We start from the raw sequence: 20,931 nt of genomic DNA, 5'->3' as shown, positions 1-20,931 counted from the left end.
TTCTCTCTGATTTTTTTCTCCCAGAACGTGAATATATAGAGTTGGAGTTGAGGTCGATGGAGCCTCAGGGGGCCCACAAGGCAAGGGGGCGCGCACGCCCCCACCCTCGTGGACAGGGTGTGGCCCCCCTGGTCTTGATTCTTTCGCCAGTATTTTTTATAAATTCCAAAAATAATCTCCATGAAGTTTCAGGTCATTCCAAGAACTTTTATTTCTGTACAAAAATAACGCCATGGATATTCTGCTGAAAACAGCGCCAGTCCGAGTTAGTTCCATTCAAATCATGCAAGTTAGAGTCCAAAACAAGGGCAAAAGTGTTTGGAAAAGTAGATACAATGGAGACGTATCAACTCCCCCAAGCTTAAACCTTTGCTTGTCCTCAAGCAATTAAGTTGACAAACTGAAAGTGATAAAGAAAAACTTTTACAAACTCTGTTTGCTCTTGTTGCTGCAAATATGTAAAGCTAGCATTCGAGTATTCAGTAAAGATTATGAACTAACCATATTCACAATAACACTTAGGTCTCATGTTTACTCATATCAATGGCATAATCAACTAGCAAGCAATAATAATAAATCTCGGATGACAACACTTTCTCAAAACAATCATAATATTACATAACAAGATGGTATCTCACTAGCCCTTTCTGAGACCGCAAAACATAAATGCAAAGCACCTCTGAAGATCAAGGACTGACTAGACATTGTAATTCATGGTAAAAGAGATCCAGTCATAGTCATATTCAATATAAATTAATAGTAATGGTTGCAAATGACAGTGGTGCTCACCAACTGGTGCTTTTTAATAAGAGGATGATGACTCAACATAAAAGTAAATAGATAGGCCCTTCGCAGAGGGAATCAGAGATTTGCAGAGGTGCCAGAGCTCGAGTTTTGAAATAGAGATAAATAATATTTTGGGTGGCATACTTTCATTGTCAACATAACAACCAGGAGATCTCGATATCTTCCATGCTACACACATTATAGGTGGTTCCCAAATAGAATGGTAAAGTTTATACTCCCCCACCACCAACAAGCATCAATCCATGGCTTGCCCGAAACAATGGGTGCCTCCAACTAACAACAATCCTGGGGGAGTTTAGTTTGCAATTATTTTTGATTTGAGCATGGGACTGGGCATCTCGGTTACATGTCATTTTCTCGTGATTGAGGAGCGGAGTCCACTCCTAGTGAGAATAACCCACCTAGCATGGAAGATATAGACAACCCTAGTTGATAAATGAACTGTTCGAGCATACAAAACAGAATTTCATTTGAAGGTTTAGAGTTTGGCACATACAAATTTACTTGGAACAGCAGGTTGATACCGCATATAGGAAGGTATGGTGGACTCATATGGAATAACTTTGGGGTTTATGGAAGTAGATGCACAAGCAGTATTCCTGCTTAGTACAAGTGAAGGCTAGAGAAAGACTGGGAAGCGACCAACTAGAGAGCGACAACAGTCATGAACATGCATTAAAATTAATCAAGAATGGGTGCAAGCATGAGTAGGATATATATCACCATGAACATAAATATCATGGAGGCTATGTTGATTTTGTTTCAACTACATGCGTGAACATGTGCCAAGTCAAGCCACTCGAATCGTTCAAAGGAGGATACCACCCTATCATACCACATCACAACCATTTTAATAGCATGTTGGCACGCAAGGTAAACCATTATAAACTCCTAGCTAATTAAGCATGGCATGAGCAACTATAATCTCTAATTGTCATTGCAAACATGTTTCATTCATAATAGGCTGAATCAGGAACGATGAACTAATCATATTTACAAAAACAAGATAGGTCGAGTTCATACCAGCTTCTCTCATCTCAATCATTTCATCATATATCGTCATTATTGCCTTTCACTCGCACGACCGAACGGTGTGGATAATAATAATAATAGTGCATGTGCATTGGACTAAGCTGGAATCTGCAAGCATTTAATACAAGGGAGAAGACAAGGTAATATGGGCTCTTGGTTAAATCAAAATAATGCATATGAGAGCCACTCAACATTTTCATCATGGTCTTCTCCTCTCGACCCCCAAAGAAAAGAAAAGAAATAAAACTATTTACACGGGAAAGCTCCCAACAAGAAAAAGAAGAACGAGAAATCTTTTTGAGTTTTCTTTTAATTATTACTACTACAGGCATGGAAAGTAAACTAGCTAAAAGCTATAACTATTCTTTTTGGTTTTTCTTAAGGTTTTTCAAACACACAAGAAGAAGGCTTAGAAAAGAAAATAAACTAGCATGGATAGTACAATGAAAAAGTATGAGCACCGACAACTAGAATGAGTGTGTGAACATGAATGTAATGTCGGTGAGAAATACGTACTCCCCCAAGCTTAGGCTTTTGGCCTAAGTTGGTCTATGGCCACTGCTGGCCTAGAGGGTATCCAAAGTCGTAGATGGAGTTGTATTGAGATGTAACAGCTACTGCCTCAAGAGATGCAGCTCTGAGGCAAGATACCTCCGTTCTCCTCTCGTATTCATTCGCCTCCTCCCTGGTTATAACATATCTCTTTTTTGCCTGAAAGTCAAAGAAAGCAGGAGGAGGAAGGGCAACATGGACAGTGTGTTGTCTGTCAAAGATTAGTCGGTATTGGATGGACTATTCATTCCTCTCAAGAAACTGATGGCGAACCATAGCACTGTAATCTAGATAAGCAGGAGGTAACTCTATATCATTTTCATGTATGGGTACATCAAGATAAGTAGCTACATGAGTTGCATAAATTCCACCAAACAAATCTCCACTTATACCATTGAGATGCAACCTTCGTGCAACAATGGCCCCCAAGTTATATTGTTTATCACCTAATGCCGCACCCTTGAGGACACTAAGATCTGGAACGCACATATGACAAGCTTCATCTTTACCGTTAATGCATCTGCCTATAAAGATAGCAAAATAATGTATGGAAGGGAAATGAATGCTCCCTATGATAGCTTGTGTGATTTCTCTAGATTCCCCCATAGTGATACTAGCAAGAAAGTCTTTATATTCAGATTTGCGAGGTTCACTAGCATTGCCCCACTGTGGGAGTTTACAAATAGTATTAAAATCTTCCAAGTCCATGGTATATGATTTATCATAAAGATCAAATAAAACAGTGTGAGAATTGCACGAGGATGTAAATTTAAACCTTCTCACAAAGGAATCAGTTAGGTAGTAGTATTGGGAGCACTTATCTGACACGAAGTCGTCAAAATCAGCATTACGCACATATGCGTCAAATTCATCCTTAATGCCTGCCTGGACCATAAATTCCTTTGACGGCCATTCACAAGGCCACACTTGAGCTTCCCTCGGTGGTTCATAGTCCGGCTCACGTATCGCAAGCCTTGGTCCTTGCTTTCTCGAGGAACCACCTTGGTATGTTTTCCTATGCATTTTTTCTTTCTCTGAAAAATCTGAAATTTTAGTGACTCAAAATAAAAGTGAACCAAACTCAACAAAATTGATAGCAACTACTCCCACAAGTGCCTAGATACTATATCATGCATTAAAACTACTTTGGACCATATAAATTTGACATGCAAGCTCAAGAACAGGGTCACCTTAGCAGCAAAAATTTCCAATAAATAAAGCACTAGAACAAAAACTAATTGGACCATTGGAGGAGTCACATACCGAAGAACAATCCCCCAAAACAGTTTCGTGAATGAAGCTTTGAGCAAGGAGATCGAAAATCACAGCAAAACAAGCTAGAACACGAGTTTGAGCTGTCTGGTGATTTTTTCTGGCGGAAGACGAAGTGTGTGGGTGCAGGAATAAGTGGAGAGGGGCCACGTGGGGCCCACGAGGCAGGGGACACGCCCCAGGGGGGTGGGCGTGTTGGGGAACGTTGCAGAAAATTAACATTTTTCCTACGGTTTCACCAAGATCCATCTATGAGTTCATCTAAGCAACGAGTCAAGGGGGTGAGTTTGCATCTACATACCACTTGTAGATCGTGTACGGAAGCGTTCGAGGGAGCGGTGATGATGAAGTCGTACTCAACGTGATTCAGATCACCGATGACCAAGTGCTGAACGGACAGCACCTCCGCGTTCAACACACGTACGGTACGGGCGACGTCTCCTCCGTCTTGATCCAGCAAGGAGGAAGGAGAGGTTGAGGAAGACAGCTCCACCGGCAGCACGAAGGCGTGATGATGGTGGTGCAGTAGTACTCCGACAGGGCTTCGCCAAGCACGTACGGAGGAGGAGGGGTGTTGGGGAGGGGAGGGGCTGCGCCTTGGCTTGTGGTGCGGCTGCCCTCCCCTCACCCCTCTATTTATAGGGGAAGGGGCAAGGGGGGCCGGCCCTCTAGGGGAAACCCTAGAGGGGGGCGGCGGCCAAAGGGAGAGGGGAAAGAGGGGAGGCTTGCCCCCCAAGTTAGGGGGCGCCCCCTTTAGGGTTTCCCCTTCCCATGCCCTAGCCGCATGGGCCTAGGTGGGGAGGCGCGCCCAGCCCACCAAGGGCTGGCTCCCTCTCCCACATAGCCCATGTGGCCCCCCGGGAGGGGTGGCCCCTCCCGGTGGCCCCCCGGAACCCTTCCGGTGGCCCCGGTACAATACCGGTATGCCCCCGAAACTTTCCGGAGTCCGTTTAACAACTTTCCATATATAAATCTTTACCTCCGGACCATTCCGAAACTCCTCGTGACATCCGGGATCTCATCCGGGACTCCGAACAACATTCGGTAATCACATACAAGTCTTCCTAATAACCCTAGCGTCACCGAACCTTAATTGTGTAGACCCTACGGGTTCGGGAGACATGCAGACATGACCGAGATGCTCTCAGGTCAATAACCAACAGCAGGATCTAGATACCCATGTTGGCTCCCACATGCTCCTCGATGATGTCATCGGATGAACCACGATGTCGAGGATTCAATCAACCCCGTACACTATTCCCTTTGTCAGACGGTATGTTACTTGCCCGAGACTCGATCGTCGGTATCCCAATACCTCGTTCAGTCTCGTTACTGGCAAGTCACTTTACTCGTACCGTAATGCATGATCCCGTGACCAGACACTTGGCCACCTTGAGCTCATTATGATGATGCACTACCGAGTGGGCCTAGTGATACCTCTCCGTAACACGGAGTGACAAATCCCAGTCTTGATCCGAGTCAACCCAACAGATACTTTCGGAGATACCTGTAGTGCACCTTTATAGTCACCCAGTTACGTTGTGATGTTTGGTGCACCCAAAGCACTCTTACGGTATCCGGGAGTTACACGATCTCATGGTCTAAGGAAGAGATACTTGACATTGGCAAAGCTCTAGCAAATGAACTACACGATCTTTGTTCTATGCTTAGGATTGGGTGTTGTCCATCACATCATTCTCCTAATGATGTGATCCCGTTATCAACTACATCCAATGTCCATAGCCAGGAAACCATGACTATCTATTGATCACAACGAGCCAGTCAACTAGAGGCTCACTAGGGACATATTGAGGTCTATGTATTCACACGTGTATTATGATTTCCGGATAATACAGTTATAGCATGAATAAAAGACAACTATCATGAACAAAGAAATATAATAATAATCCTTTTATTATTGCCTCTAGGGCATATTTCCAACAGGGCGCGCCCTGGACCCTCGTGGCCAGGTGGTTTCCCCCTCTGTTGTGTTGAAGGATGGAAATTTTATCCATGGACATGGATATCCATGGATATCCGACCCGAATGGATAGGGTTTGGATATGCTTTTGTGTCCATGGGCGGCGCCCAAACTCGACCCGATTGTATGTGGGTAGGGCATGGATATAATCTTGTACCCATGGATATACCCAAACCCGACCCGATAGTATGACTTAATGGAAAAAATCTGCTATCCCTGCCCCATGTTCACATGTCCCACTGCAATTTTACACTTTTTTTTATCTAAAACATGCATAAGAAATTACACAATCCCCATCATAACTTTTATAAGTTGATAGTCAATCCCCTCCGTAACATACTCCAACACCCCTTACCTTATTTTTATCTCCTTCTTAAATGACTCGTCATTCTCATCTGTTAGAAAAATACTAAATGATCTTAGGTTGTTACTGGATGTTGATTTACCATAAGTGAAGCCTAGCGTGCCACGAGGTGAAGAATGGAAGACTTTATGTTAATATTGTGTTAAGTCTTATTTATATGTCTCAAGAAGACCCAATGGATATCCAGTGGATATGGATATCCATTGGATTTGGACATGGACACAATTTTTCACCCATGGATTTTTTTCATGGGCGGGCAAAGACTGTCTTCATGGATATGGTTATGGATTTGATATTGTTCAACCCGATCCAAACCCGACCCATTGCCATCCTTACTTGTGTTCTTAGTGCCAATAATTCTTAAATATTCTAGAAAAAATCATATTTCATTTCCGGGACATTTGGAGAACTTTTATTTTTGGGGTACTTTTTTTATTGCAAGGAAAAAAAATCAAAAAACAGACAGAAAATACTATTTTTGGTTTATTTAATCTAAATAATAGAAAGTAAAAGGAGGGTACAGAAGGTTGTGCTTTCTAACTTCATCCATCTCATTCTCATCAAAAGGAATCCACTAACAAGGTTGATCAAGTCTTGTTAACAAACTCATTCCGAATCGCATGAAACCGGAGAATATTCGAATAGCACTAAGTTACCTCAACGGGGATATGCATGTCCCCAACAATAAGAATATCATATTTCTTCTTGACAGTAGGAAGAGGAAATTCAAAACCTCCAATAGTTGAAGTTTTTCCAATATAATTGATACCGTGGACATGAGGTTGTTTCCTCGGAAAGTATACCGTATGCTCATTACCTTTGTTGCAATCAATAACAGCCCCTGCAGTATTCAAAAAGGGTCTACCAAGGATAATTGACATACTATCGTCCTCGGGAATATCAAGAATAACAAAGTCCGTTAAAATAGTAACATTTGCAACCACAACAGGCACATCCTCACAAATACCGACAGGTATAGCAGTTGATTTATTGGCCATTTGCAAAGATATTTCAGTAGGTGTTAACTTATTCAAATCAAGTCTACGATATAAAGAGAGAGGCATCACTACAAAAGAAGACACATCCGTGACATTTTGGGCCGAATATTTTTTTTTCTGTCATACATATGACACTTCTATGATGATAATTGTGACAAAACCCAGTATCATCATAGATGTGGTGGGCTCCTACTTCTATGACAAAAAATCATGACAAAAAATGGGCTTTTCGTCCTAGGCAGGCCGGAGACGCAGCTGCATGACATTCTTTGGGCCATCCATGACGGGAAAAACCGTGGTAGAAGCGAGGGCGAGGAAAATTTCAGGGAGTTCCCGGTTACGGTGGGAGGTTGGGGGCCGAGCGATGCGCGTTTCTCTCATACACATACACGCGTGTGTGCGAGGCGTTGGCTCTAACTGAACCCGAGCGAGGCATTGGGCTCTAACTGAACCCGAGCGATTGCACTGCAGGCTACGCGTTACTGAACCGGAGCGATCTATCGATGGCTGTTAACTGAACCCGATCAAGCGATTCCTTCACTACTGCTGTAACTAAAGCTGATTGATTGGATGAATAGTGAGTGTTGCGGGGGGGGTGGATGAACAGTGAGCGGTGGCATTGCCTTTGGATGGACCCCGTGGTGTGGAGGGCTGGATGAACAGTAGACGGTGGAGGGGTGCCCGTGGAGGGGTGGTTGAACAGTAGCCGGTGGAGTAGGGCTCGGTGGAGGCTGGACGAACAGGAGCCCGTGGAGGCTGGAGGAGGTCGACGGTGGAGATGAACAGTATCCCGTGGAGTTCCGTTTTGCGGTACGCCACACCCCTCCCGATGAATAGGACCCCCGTTTCGACCGTAGCGCTCCAACACAAGTCCGTTTTGTCCGTTTTGCGGTATGCCACACCCCTCCCGATCAACAGGACCCCTGTTTCGACCGTAGGAGGTCCCTTTCCTCCGTTTTCTGGTACGCCACACCCCTCCCGATCAACAGGACCCCGTTTCGACTGTAGGAGGTCCGTTTCCTCCGTTTTGCGGTATGGCAGACCCCTCCCCCAATGAACAGGATCCCGTTTTGAACATGGCCGGTCGAACACAAGGCCGTTTCCTCCGTTCTGTGGTACACCAGGCCTCGTTTCCATCGCCTGTTCCGTCCAAGCCCTCTCGATGAACACAACCACGCACCATTCTGATCCAGCCGGTTGGCTCCCCATGAACACGACGACGACGCTGTTTCTCCATTCTGACCCAGCCATGTACACGAGCCCTGGCCGTACGTATGCGCGAGTAGACATTCGAGACCCCGCCCGTATGTACACATATGTGGCCATGTTTTCTTTCTTGCACACTGGCCGTTGTACGTACGTGTACATGCTACGTGCGCGCCTCTACTACGACACGTGCGCGCCTCTACATCAACCAGTATATATGTACGTACACGTTCACGACCAGAATGACAACGCTATGTACGCTTCGACCAGGTGGGTCCTGACTGTCAGGCACTTCCTTGCCTGCGAAGATGTAGCTGGTGGGTCCCAGCAGTCAGGGGGGCGAATCATTTTTTTGCCTGGATGCACTTCCTTGCATGCGAAGATGTAGCTGCTGGGTCCCAGCACTCAGGGGGAAATGTTTTTTTCGCGAAATACAATGGCCCATCCGGTGGGTCCCAGCTGTCAGGTGGAGGAATCATTATTTTTAGCATAATAAGGAGGCACTTCCTTGCTGCGGCCGTGGACCCAGCTGTCAGCTTCTCCACGTACAGTCCACGTCCGATGGAAGCCGTTCCTTGACCATGTTGACCATGCTGCGCCGAGAGCACCAGGGCGATGGACGACGGCGAGGCCTAGGAAGGGGATGACGCGGAGCCGAGGAAGACGTGGTAGTGGATGCCCACGCGTAGAGTACGAGGATTCACTGGTTCGCTGCGGTGTGAGGCTGCTGTCGCCGCAAAATAACAGGGGGTGTGGGTGAGTAGAGGGATGGCCTGGCCTGCGGTGGGAGTAGTAGGGGGCGGTGAGGTCTTGGACGCATCGCAGCCGGCCATGGGAGGCAGGAGCACGAGGCACGACCGGTGCTGGTTTGGGCGGCTGGAGCAAGAAGACCAGAGGTTGAAGAAGCACTACGGCCGTTGGATGGACATCGTACGGTCACTGGAGCTAGAATCGTGCATATTGACTAAGTTGACAAATCCCTCCATCCCCGTCAACTTAGTAGGCCCACAAGTCAGCCTGCTACTATACTAGGTCCCAGATAATAGGGGGAGTATTCATTTTTTGTGCGTAATAAGGAGGCACTTCCTTGCGTGCGAAGATATAGCTGGTGGGTCTGCGCTGTCAGCGGCGGTAATGTTTTTTCGCGAAATACAGAGGCCCTTTCGGTGGGTCCCTGATGTCAGGTGGAGGAATCATTATTTTCCGCGTAATAAGGTGGCATTTCCTTGCGTGTGGCTGTGGACCCAGCAGCGGCCTCTCGACATACAGTCCACTTCAGATGCATGTCGGTCGTTGACCACGTTGAGCAGGCTGCGCCGAGAGCACCAGGGCGGTGGACGACGGCGAGGCCTAGGAACGGAACGACATGGAGGCAGTGAAGACTCGACAGTTGTTTCCCACGCAGAGGGGAGTACGACTGTACGAGGGTTTACTGGTTCATCTGTCGTCGCCGGAGAATAACAGCAGGTGCGTGTGAGTAGAGGGATGGCTAGGCCAGTGATGGGAGTATGATGGGACGGTGAGGCCCGCGGCAGCACAGCCGGCCGTGGGGAGGAGGGAGCAGACAGTCCCGCCGGCGCTTGTTTGAGCTGCTGGAGCAGGAAGAGCAGAGATTGAAGAAGCACGGCGGCCGTTGGACGGACATCCAACAGTCACTACTTGTGCGTCAACCTTTTTTTAGGAAAGCCTCAAATCTGTGGAAAACAGCATACAACCCATCTGCCATTATTTCTAATAATTTACAACCCATTTGCTAATTCTTAATTTTTTTGGAGCCCATATTCTTTTTGTTAGCATTACAACCCATATTGTGGCCACGGTTAAAAAATTTTACGAAATTTTGCATATTTCGGTGCGGTCCGAACTGTTTTTAATCCCGAAATTTTGACTCATATTCAAACTGATTTTAAAAATAAATGTATATCAATATAAAATCCAACAAATTCTCCACGCATAAAAATTAATGTAATTTAAAATCTCAAATGAAAAAAAGATATTTGAAACTAATTGCCGGTTTGATGTGTTTTAAAAATGTACAGCCCATTTCTCATTACTGATGGGCCATTTTCTCGGCCAGCCGAATGAAAGCTCTCCTCATCTTGAAAGATTTGCAGCCCAACAGGCCTGACAAAGCGAATTACTTGGCAAGTCACAAAAAAACTGGGTTGTGGCCGTGGACCCAGCTGTCAGCCTCTCCACGTACAGTACTCTTCCGATGGAATGTCATTGACCACATTGACCATGCCGTGCCGAGAGCACCAAGGCGGTGGACGAAGGCGAGGCCTAGGAAGGGGACGACGCGGAGCCAGGGAAGACGCGACAGTGGATGCCCATGCGAAGAGGAGTACGAGGGTTCACTAGTTCGGCTACGGTGTGAGGCTGCCGTTGCCGCAGGGCCTGGCTAGCGGTGGGAGTAGTAGGGGGCGATGAGGCCTCAACGGTAGCACAGCCGGCCACTAGAGGCAGGAGTAGGCGGTCTCCCCGACACTGGTTTGGGCGGCTCGTGCAAGAAGAGCAGCGATTGAAGAAGCAGCAGAACCATTCGATTCAAATCAAACGGTTACTGCTGCTAGAATTGTTTGTTGACTAAGTTGACAAGCCCTGCATACGCGTCAACTTAGTAGGCCCACAGGTCAGCCTCCCAACAGGTGCGCCCCAGATATCAGTGGGAGGAATCATTTTTTTCGCGTAATAAGGAGGCAGTTGATTGCGTGCAGCCAGGCCAGCGGAGGGAGTAGGGTGGGCCGGGGAAGCCTGTGTGGCATCACAGCGGGCCACAAGAGGAGGGAGCAGGCAGTCCCGCCGGTGCTAGTTTAGGCGGCTGGAGCAGGAAGATCAGAGATTGAAGAAGCACGTCGGCCGTTGGATGGACATCCAACAGTCACTGCTGCTAGAATCATGTGTTCACTGACAAAGCCTTGCGTAAACAAGTCAGTCTCGAAATCTGTGGCGTGTACAACCCATTTGCTATTATTTTTATAATTTTTACTCATTTTCTAATTCATATGGAACTTATTGCAGCCCGTTTTCCATTTTTAGAATTGTTGGCCATTTTCTGGTCGGTACCAGGGTAAAAAAATTAACTAAATATGTGGGAAATTTTGAAAATTCGCAAATTTTTGCTAGGGAACGAAAGATTCTTAATCCAAAAATTAATAGCCATACTAAAACAAATTTAAAAATAAATTATTACTATGTCATGTTAAATCCAATGAAATACGTATAAGATATCAGTGAAGAACAAAAACAAAAAAAGAAATTAATATCCCATTTGCTATATTTTTTTTGGAATTTCAACCCCTTTTGATATTACTTTTAACAGACATTGACCATACTCTTTGTCTTGAAAGATTTGCAGCCCAGTAATTCGGAGAAAACAAATAGGCCTAGCTTGGGTATTCTTCAAAAAGAAATACTGGGCTACCTATTTTCCCAAAGAACTGGTGCATGAGCATTTAGATTTATTTATTTTACTTATTTATGTTTAGGTGACCATGAGCATGTACCTGGGACGGATTCATGTGAGAGCCTCCCTTCCAATTAATTACGGGCTTCTCTATTGGGCCTTCATTAGTGGGTTGCATGTTATCAACAAGTGGAAAATGTGTTCCGTACGAAAAATAGTATGAGCTACGTATGGTACGGGGCACTAAAGGTTCGAACCATGCAACGACTTCCAAAACATTGTGTTTTTCATTCTAACAACACATTTATTCAACCAATAGACGATATATACTACTGATTGTACATTGAAAACAGCAACAGCAGCAACCAGGGCTGGGGGTGCAACAGAAGCAGTAAGCAGGCCAGAAGAGTGAAGACACAACTCTCTCTTCCAAACCAAACATCAACCATCATTACAAAAGGGCTACCAAAAAAGAACAAGTGTATGCATCAAACTAAATAAAGATCCTACTACACCAAGTGTACACATCTAACTATCTGGCTCAGTTGGACGTTACTATTTATTAAGCTATGGAGATTGGCTGACGGCTTGAACCAAATGGGTGCCTGACGGGGGAAACTCCAGGTAGTAGGTCGAAGTCTGATACTTGCCACCCTCTCTCCTACTTTGGGCTGCAGAGCCTGGCGGCACATATCAGGGTATGGTGCATGCAGAGACGCATGGTACGCTGTGTACACACAGTTTTGCCTGATGAACGAAACTGCGCTGCCATCATGATCCTTGCCGTCGGTTATCTCCTGGTTAATCGGATAATTCAGTCCGACAAACAGAGAGCGTGTACCAAGGCTACTTACCAGCCTCCAGTCAAAAATTCCTGAAGGCCCAGAGAAGCTGGGATCCTGCTCATAGACCTTGCAGTGACTGTGATTGTCTTCCACGAAACAACACGTCCGGTATGTGAGAACGATCATCAATCTTTCGCTGTCGTCTGATCGAGCCAGGAACCACCTGCAACTACCATGCCGCTTTTCTTTGAAAGGTTCTGGGATTAGGAAGGGTAGGGACACCAGGCGGCCTACAACATCACATCAAGTTGGAGCCAAATAAAAAAGGGCTCTTGATTTAGTCAATCTTAAGAACAACATGTTATGAGCATGAATATTTTTTGAGTAAATGTTGACAGTAATATAAGCAAGCCATCATGATATCATAGGAAAGTAACATACTGTTGTAACAGCCATTTGTAGCATGACTGGAGTAGGCCAGCAATACGTCCAACCATAGAAGGAGTCGACATCGCAAATGAAGCCCTTGTGTTCAATGGCATCAGAGAACCATGGAGGATGTATGATCCTGTGATGGACGTGCAGATTTGTCCACTTACCGCAGTGACCTGTTAGATAGGCGAGACCACGGTTGAAGAACGCAATTAGCCTAAAGTCTTTATAATTCGCAGATCTTGTAGGCACTTGGCAGATTACAACCTTGAGCAAATCAAACTTGGTATCATGTTGGCTACTGTAAGATTCTGAGTATTGTGGGCCGCGTTGCCAAAGCAGTGTAGTGTTAATCGAAGGAAGGGGGATCAATCGCCGGGTGTAGACCTCCACGAGCATCTAGCTGTCGCGACCATCGACAAGCACCATCCAAGACGTGTTCATGCCGACCCAGTACATACCGTTAATGTAGTTGAGGCTGACGAGGATCGGATCGCAGTCAAGGGGGTTGATGCTCGCCACCCTATGATCGTTATGCTGCGTGACATGCCGTTTCTGAAGATCAGACGGCATCAGCAAGCAAGGAGCTGGCTTACAAAGCTCCGGCCTGAGGGCTTTGAGTAAACGGTACATCCCCAACGAGCACGCGGCGAGCGGCATGGTACTGAGATTGTCCACACGCGAAACAATGAGCTTGATTACCTTTGTGGGGAGAGAATTCCAGCCACTCTTTCGGTGGATGCTGCTCGGTTCTGCCATTGTTAGTGCTTGGGTTTCGGACGAGGGGGGGAGGCGCCTTAGCGGGGATGGAAGATTGGACGAGATTATGTGCGAACAAAGATGGAGAAGCGAATATGTGCTGCGGGAAGTGGACAGGGGATGATGACTACAGCACGCCGCTTGACTTACGAGACATATAACAGCAGCGTAGGGTCATATCAATGCCAGACAACTTGCTTGAGTGATCACAGTACTGGTACTCCCTACAGTACTATACCCTAACTTGCTTGAGTAGAGTAGTAGAGTAGGACTCTGCTCTACTACTAGCACCGGAGGAGTAGTATATTCTAATCTAAAATAGTTACAAACTTCAATGCCCGAGCGTGGAACGACTACGAACCGTGCTCATAGACTATGTCTACATGGTGTTTGGAGTTATATGCAAAAAAGCAAGATGCCCGTGCATTGCACGACACACCATCATCACCAACTAGGTTTTTTCTCTACTCCTACTCCTATAAAGACTCAGTTGGTGATGACGGAGGCGAGGAGGCGTGTTCAGCAGGGAGTGCAGCGGACGGTGCAGCACTATTCGATTTGTTATAAAAAAACAAAGAAGAGTAGTAGAGATAGAGACTTAGGGCCTGTTTGGTTTGCAGCCTAAGGTTGCCATCACATCCCTCCATCTTTTTTGCATTTCATCTCTCTGCATTTACTTTCTCGGGTTCATCTTGCACACTCGATCCCTAGCTACTACTCCTAGGGCCAGTTCTTTTGGCGGCTTCCCCAGCTTTTCCCATAAGACTACTCAGAGTGGAGAGTAACAATAAGGCGCCTCACTCATTTATTTAGGCCTCTAGACTACTACTACTCACAGTGTACTCCCTCCGTCTAGGTGTGTAAGTCATCTTACGAAAACTAAATAATCCCAAAACACTTAGGCATGGTGCATTAACTTCTACCTCGTTTCCTTTTTCTTGACATATCAACCAATAAGAGATAAAGAGTGTGCATGCTTTTAATGACTTGAGATATCAAACACGACATGCAGTGGTTAGTTCATTGCATGCAATACTATTAATTAGCAAATAAACATTAACGTTTCTCGTTTTCTGCTCCTCCATGGTCACGGTGCACAGCCTAAGATGACTTACTCACCTAGACGGATGGAGTAGTGCATGTGACATGCACTAACATTTCATTAGTTAAATTTATGATCAAAATTTGACACAGATTACAATGGGGACCAATAAACCAGGACAGAGGTAGTAGTTATGGGATTACTAATCTAGAAGCCTAAAATAACTGGCCCCCGGTACTCCTACTAGTAGTAGTACTCAAGTTGGAATTCCAGTTGCACGGCACAACTTGTTAGGCAAAAAATTCGATTCAGGGTGTAGGAAGCGGTTTGGGAATTTGCATGCCTTTCCAACCAGTGAGATACTCCGTACAAAGTACGACAGCGAAATAACCACAGATAAGGAAGCTAAAAGTAAACAATCAAATGAGCATTTTTGCATTTGTTTTGCATTGAATCGTTTCACAAGCTTGACTAGTGTTGTTTTTCCGCTTTTACAAAAACCGCATCGTAATGTTAAAACGTGCATTTGCACGTACATAAGTAATAGTAGTACTCCCTCCATCTAGGTGTATAAGTCTTCCCTCCTTCTTGGTCACGGTGCACAACCAAAGATGACTTATTGACCTGGACAGAGGGAGTAGCACAGTCTGCAAGCATATATCGAGAGAGACGTGTAGTGTGATAGTATATAGTAAAGTTTGTGCTATATGCACGTACTCGCAAAATGCGTATGAATACACAAGGTTTCCAAACTTTCCCTGTTACATACTTAATTAAGGACGCTAAAAATTCCTGAACGTTCGGGATTTATCATTTGCGTCCCAAAACTAATGAGATTGCCTTACGAAACAAAAATTATACTCCTCCTAAAAGCCACGACGCTCGCAGGAGCGCTTGCGGCACGCCACGAGTGCCCTGGTGCACGGCCGTTTCCCAGCACGCTGACACAACACCTCTTCCTCAGCCTCGCAACTCGCGAGGTGCTGATTGGCGGCTTGCCGGCGGGCGAGCGTGATCTCACCGGTGTGGTGATCCGGCGCCAACAGGTACTCCTCCTCGCTGGAAGCGTGCACCCGGTCCATGTATAGCCAAGCGTAGATGAGGCGCTTGGGCCTGACTGCATTCAGGGCGTCGGCACGGGCGTCCTCCGCCACCCTCACGGCCCTCGCAGGAGCCTTCTGCCAAAGAGCCAATTGCCTGACTCTCTCGGACGCAACATAGGCCTCCCAGGCAGCTTGTTCTGTGATGCGCTTCTCTTCCTCATCCTTCTTCTCTGCCTCTATGTTGGCGTGCTCTGCTGGAGGCAAAGCCTCCCACAAGGCAACATCCATTTCTTTCCAAATCTCCTCAAGGCTGGGGTGCTGGACGGGCGGTGCGGCATTCTCCTCATAGTGGGGAGCTGACGCGTCCTCCAACGCACGTGCTGGCGAGATTGGGAACGCCGACACGTCCACCTCGACACGTCGCGGCGAGGAGCGAAACGCCGACGCGTCCTCCTCGACTAGTGGCGGCGAGGAACGGGACGACGATGCGTCGCGTCGCGGCGAGGAGCGGAACACCGACGCGTCCTCCTCGACTAGTGGTGGCGAGAAACGGAACGGCGACGCATCGCGTAGCAGCAAGGAGCGGAACCCCGACGCGTCCTCCTTGACTAGTGGCGGCGAGCAACGGAACGACGACACGTGACCATCCGTGCGGTGCAGTGAGGGGCTCCTAGGGCTTGGGAGTGGCGATGCCATGGTGGTCGACATGAGAGGGAGGGGGAGGAGATAGCAATGAGCGTGAACATGAGGGGGAGGAGATAGTGATGTCGTGGGAGGCGCAGTATTTATAGCGAGCAATGGCACACCTACGTAAGATATGGACTGAGCTGCACTGACTTAACGGCAGGTCCAGTTGCATCACTGACATGTGGGCCAGACCCCTGTTGGACCCATATGTCAGTGACCCAATGCACATGTAGTTAAGTAACAGCTATGTGGGCATATTTGTTGGAGTAAATTACGGGGGAGGGAAGGGGTGGAAATATTGCTGGTCACAACGGATTGGACAAGCTTGGGGGCAGGAGAGTCATGCATGCAGATTTTTTCACACGGGGTGGAGTGGTGGGACCGCCAGAGGGAGAAGGAGAGTTTGGCAGGCATATTGTTTCCACACATGGAGAGGAAAAGATTTGGAGACGAACGGGCTTCCTACAGGTATGGGGAACGGTGCATAATAAGTCATCTTGCATGCCAGGCTAGGTATAGTCTCAAGTCATTAAAAACATACACGTCCCACACATGTTCATATTTCAAGGTGCACTAAATTATTGCATGCGATGATTAAGGCTGGCCATAATGGTGGTATCTTAGCTGGTATCATGCACACAAGAATAGCAAACATGTTGATGTGGCAAAGAATTAAAGAAGAAAGGGGGTTTAGAGTAACTAGTGTTCATGCATGCATTGGTAAATACATTTTTTTGTGAAGAACGACAGCATTAGTTGAGTACTTTTGCAGACTTCAAAAACTATTCCACCGCCTCTACTATCTTGCTAAGAGTAGGTGATTTTTTTTAATCGAGCCCTTTAAACTAGAAGGGAGGTAGTGGTAATCTAATAGCTAACCTTGTTGTGATGATAAGATAGGACATGGCACGCACCTGGACGAAGGAACTAGTCTGCATTGTGCATTTAAGTTTTGTCTGAAGTCAATGTACCTCTACTTTCACCAGACTTATAAAAAATGTACTATCAACATTCACAATGTCAAATCAGTATTTTTACACTCATTATAAAACGTAGTTCTTATACTCATTATAATCAGTATTGTAGATATTGATATTTTTAGTATAAATTTGGTCGTGGGATTTATTGATGCCTGTCAAAGCGTGGAGGAAGCGGAGCTTAGGGCTTGCATTGTCGGTCTCTACATAGGTATTTCTCTTCATAGTCCTATAATTTTAGAGACTGATTGCGCTTTTGTGGTAGCGTCTCTTGCATCGGGGGACTATGATAGGTCTGCTATGCGTGACCTGAAGATGAAAGTGTTGAGCATCTCGAAGTTGATCAACAATCTTCAATTGTCAAAGATTAGCCGTTCGGCTAATAAGGTGGCACACTTAATCGCTAAGTATAGCTTTGACAATAGATTAGATGGTATTCTTGTAAATAACGTACCACCCTGTGTGGTGAATATTGTATCGAATGAGTGTACTGGTGTGGCTGGTTAATTAATATAAGGTGGTGTTCAAAAAAAGTATAAATTTGGTCAAACACTTTGCAAACGGTTGACGAGAGTAAAAAGGACCAGAGGGAGTATCATGCATGCGGACTAGGCAAAAAAATTGCTCATTTATAGCCAGTCGAAGTCTCAAAGGGCGCGACCGTGCGAGGGAGGCAAAGGTCGTGGGAGGCGCAACGGTTGACAGAATTAAGTAAAGTTACATCCACGCGCCGGCATGGCGTGCGAACAGGCAGAAGCTATACCGCCAGGACTACGATAAGGGTCTAGTAGACATGACATCTAGTGGGTCCCACATAGTTCTTGAGAACTCTTTGGGGGCTTGCAGCCGTTTATCCACCGGGCAAGCCAGCAACCCCATGATGTTCGCATGCCCTACTAGTCCCCTTCTTCTACCTTACAAAAGTTCGCTCCCAGTCGTCCCGTCCTTTCACATTAGTTCGCTCCCGGTTTTTTTTGCAGGGTACAACAGTTCAACTTCTCCTAACCCTCCTCCAAAATCCATGGCCTCCCAAATCTCCATGGTCGTCGTTGAGTACCAGGTTAGAGCCATCACCTGTGATCAGTTCATCGTCATCTACACACGTGGATCCGCAACGGTGAAAGCATGGCTTGCTCGCTTCCTACGCATGTTCAACAGTTCAACGGATGAGTGGGTCGCTAGGCTAGATGTTGAGTACACCACAGTCCTGGGATGAGAGAAGGATCTAAAGGATGAAGAGAGGAAGAAGCCCGCCGTGATCCAGGTTTGCATACATAACGTTTGCTTGGTCTACCACATATGCCATGCCGACGTTGAGTGCCAGGATTTTAAGAACTTCCCCAAGGACAAAAGAGTGAAATTCGTTACTGTAGGCTTTAAGAACGACAGGGATGTCCTGCGTCGGATAGGTCTCATTGTAGGCTAGCCCTTCGATCTCCAGAAGGCAAGCCTGGTATCCTCCTCTCAACCTTCAATGATGACCCTGGCAGCAGGAATAATTGATCCTTCGTACGCGAAACTGAAGAAACCTCATCACGAGTTTCATCATGCATGGGAGTCGAAGACATTAGATGAAGATCACATCCTGTACACAGCAATGGATACCTACCTTTGTTTAAATATCTACAAGGGTTGGATGAAGAAGCAGAGCCCAGTGTCCGGTTCAAGCAAAGAAGCGTCGGTGAAGAGGAAGAGGAAGAGGGACGAGGACGAAGTCGAGGACGTGGACTCGGACTTCGAGTAGGTGGCAGTGCCGTTGCTCATGCTGGTTCTACTGCAGTGTCAAGCGGACTAGTTGCTTAGTTTATTTTCAAGGGTGTGTTGTGCTGAGGCCCCAGCAGAACTATGTTTATGTTCTTTCTCGTTATTTGAACTCTTTAGTACGTACAGTAGTACTAGTACTATGTCTTACTACTGTTCTTCTTGCAGTTGGTACTACTGCTCATATCTTTGTGTTACTACTGTACTTAATACGTTCGTACTAGTAGTATAATTTGGGTCAGCCGATTTGTGAAAGAAGTTCGACGGAGCGAAGGAAGAAGACAGCAGAAGAGGTGGAAGAAGCCCTTCTAGCCATCCATGTTGCATCAAACGGCACACGTGAGTCGACTGACCCAAATTGCTCCTTCAGATTGCAGGATCCACGTGGCATTCAAGGTCTCGAAAGTAGATTCCGCGTCCGCACCCAGTTTGCGGGCTCGACGCGTGCGCAACCGGCTTTCGCCACGACAGCCACCATGCACGCCTCCTCCGCGCGGGCGGAGACGACAATGACATGCTAGTTCCTCCTCGCCGGCGTGCTCGAGCATGCGCTCGTCCTCCTCTTCATATGATGTGTGCATAGACGCGGCTCCACCAGCTGCTCGCATGCTTGGCAGCGCGGTGGCATCGCGAGGAGGGACTGCAGACGACGTGAGCGGACGAGCCTTCGGATTCAAGGCATAGGGATGGCAGCGACATGGCGGTGATGCGCGAGAAATTGTTGGCCGGAGCAGGCAGGCGCCGAGGGAGTCCTGGATTAGGGGGTATCCGGACGGCCGAACTATATACAACGTCCGGACTATTGGAGCGTGAAGATGCAAGACTCGAGACTCCGTCCCGTGTCCGGTTAGACTCTCCTTTGCGTGCAAGACAAGCTTGGTGATCCGGATATTATGTTTCCTTCCTTGTAACCGACTCCATGTAAACCCTAGCCCTCTCCGGTGTCTATATAAACCGGAGAGGTTGGTCCTTAGAAGACCGATCACAATTACAATCATAATCATCATAGGCTAGCTTCTAGGGTTTAGCCTCTACGATCTCGTGGTAGATCTACTCTTGTACTATTCATATCTTCAATATTAATCAAGCAGGAAGTAGGGTTTTACCTCCATCAAGAGGGCCCGAACTTGGGTAAACATTGTGTCCCTTGCTTCCTGTTACCATCAACCTAAGACGCACAAATCGGGACCCCCTACCCGAGATCCGCCGGTTTTGACACCGACAGGCGCCGGCATGCGCAACGGCGGCGGCGGCATATTGATGAGTGCACGTGTGGGAGCTTACTTTAGTTTTATATAAGGTTGGTCAAACTTAAAAGAAAACCGTACTAGTACACGTAAACATTAGACTTAGGCAGCGCTTTTATTAGTTAGTACCACAGCCACGATATGGAATCCTGTGCAAGCGCGTGAACCGCGGCCACGCGGTCGATCGAACGGTTTGTCACCGTGTTGCGCTCGAAGGACATCCATCGAACCATTTTGTGTGTGTGCAAACAATCCTCGAATATTACTCAACTTTTTTTTCCCGGGAAAGTTCTTGACGCTACAATATTTCCATATATTTGAATTTAGCTCCAGTTCGTGTTTATTTGGATTTGGACGCTTTAGGTGTGCCCTAGTTTTTTTAATACTGATTTTGTGTGTGTGACTGAGAGAGAACGTGTGTATGTGTCCATATGTGTGTTGTGGTGGAAGGGCAATGTGGAGACGGTGTGCGTGTGATACAGACATAGAGAGGTGTGAATGTGCAAATGATCATGCATGAGTGAGACATAGACAGATGCCGATACGTTGTGTATACATGAGAGAACGGTCTTCTAGTTTA

This window comes from Triticum aestivum, chromosome 4B (assembly GCF_018294505.1).
Source record: "Triticum aestivum cultivar Chinese Spring chromosome 4B, IWGSC CS RefSeq v2.1, whole genome shotgun sequence".
NCBI lineage: Eukaryota > Viridiplantae > Streptophyta > Magnoliopsida > Poales > Poaceae > Triticum > Triticum aestivum.
Note: the sequence above shows the minus strand (reverse complement) of the source record.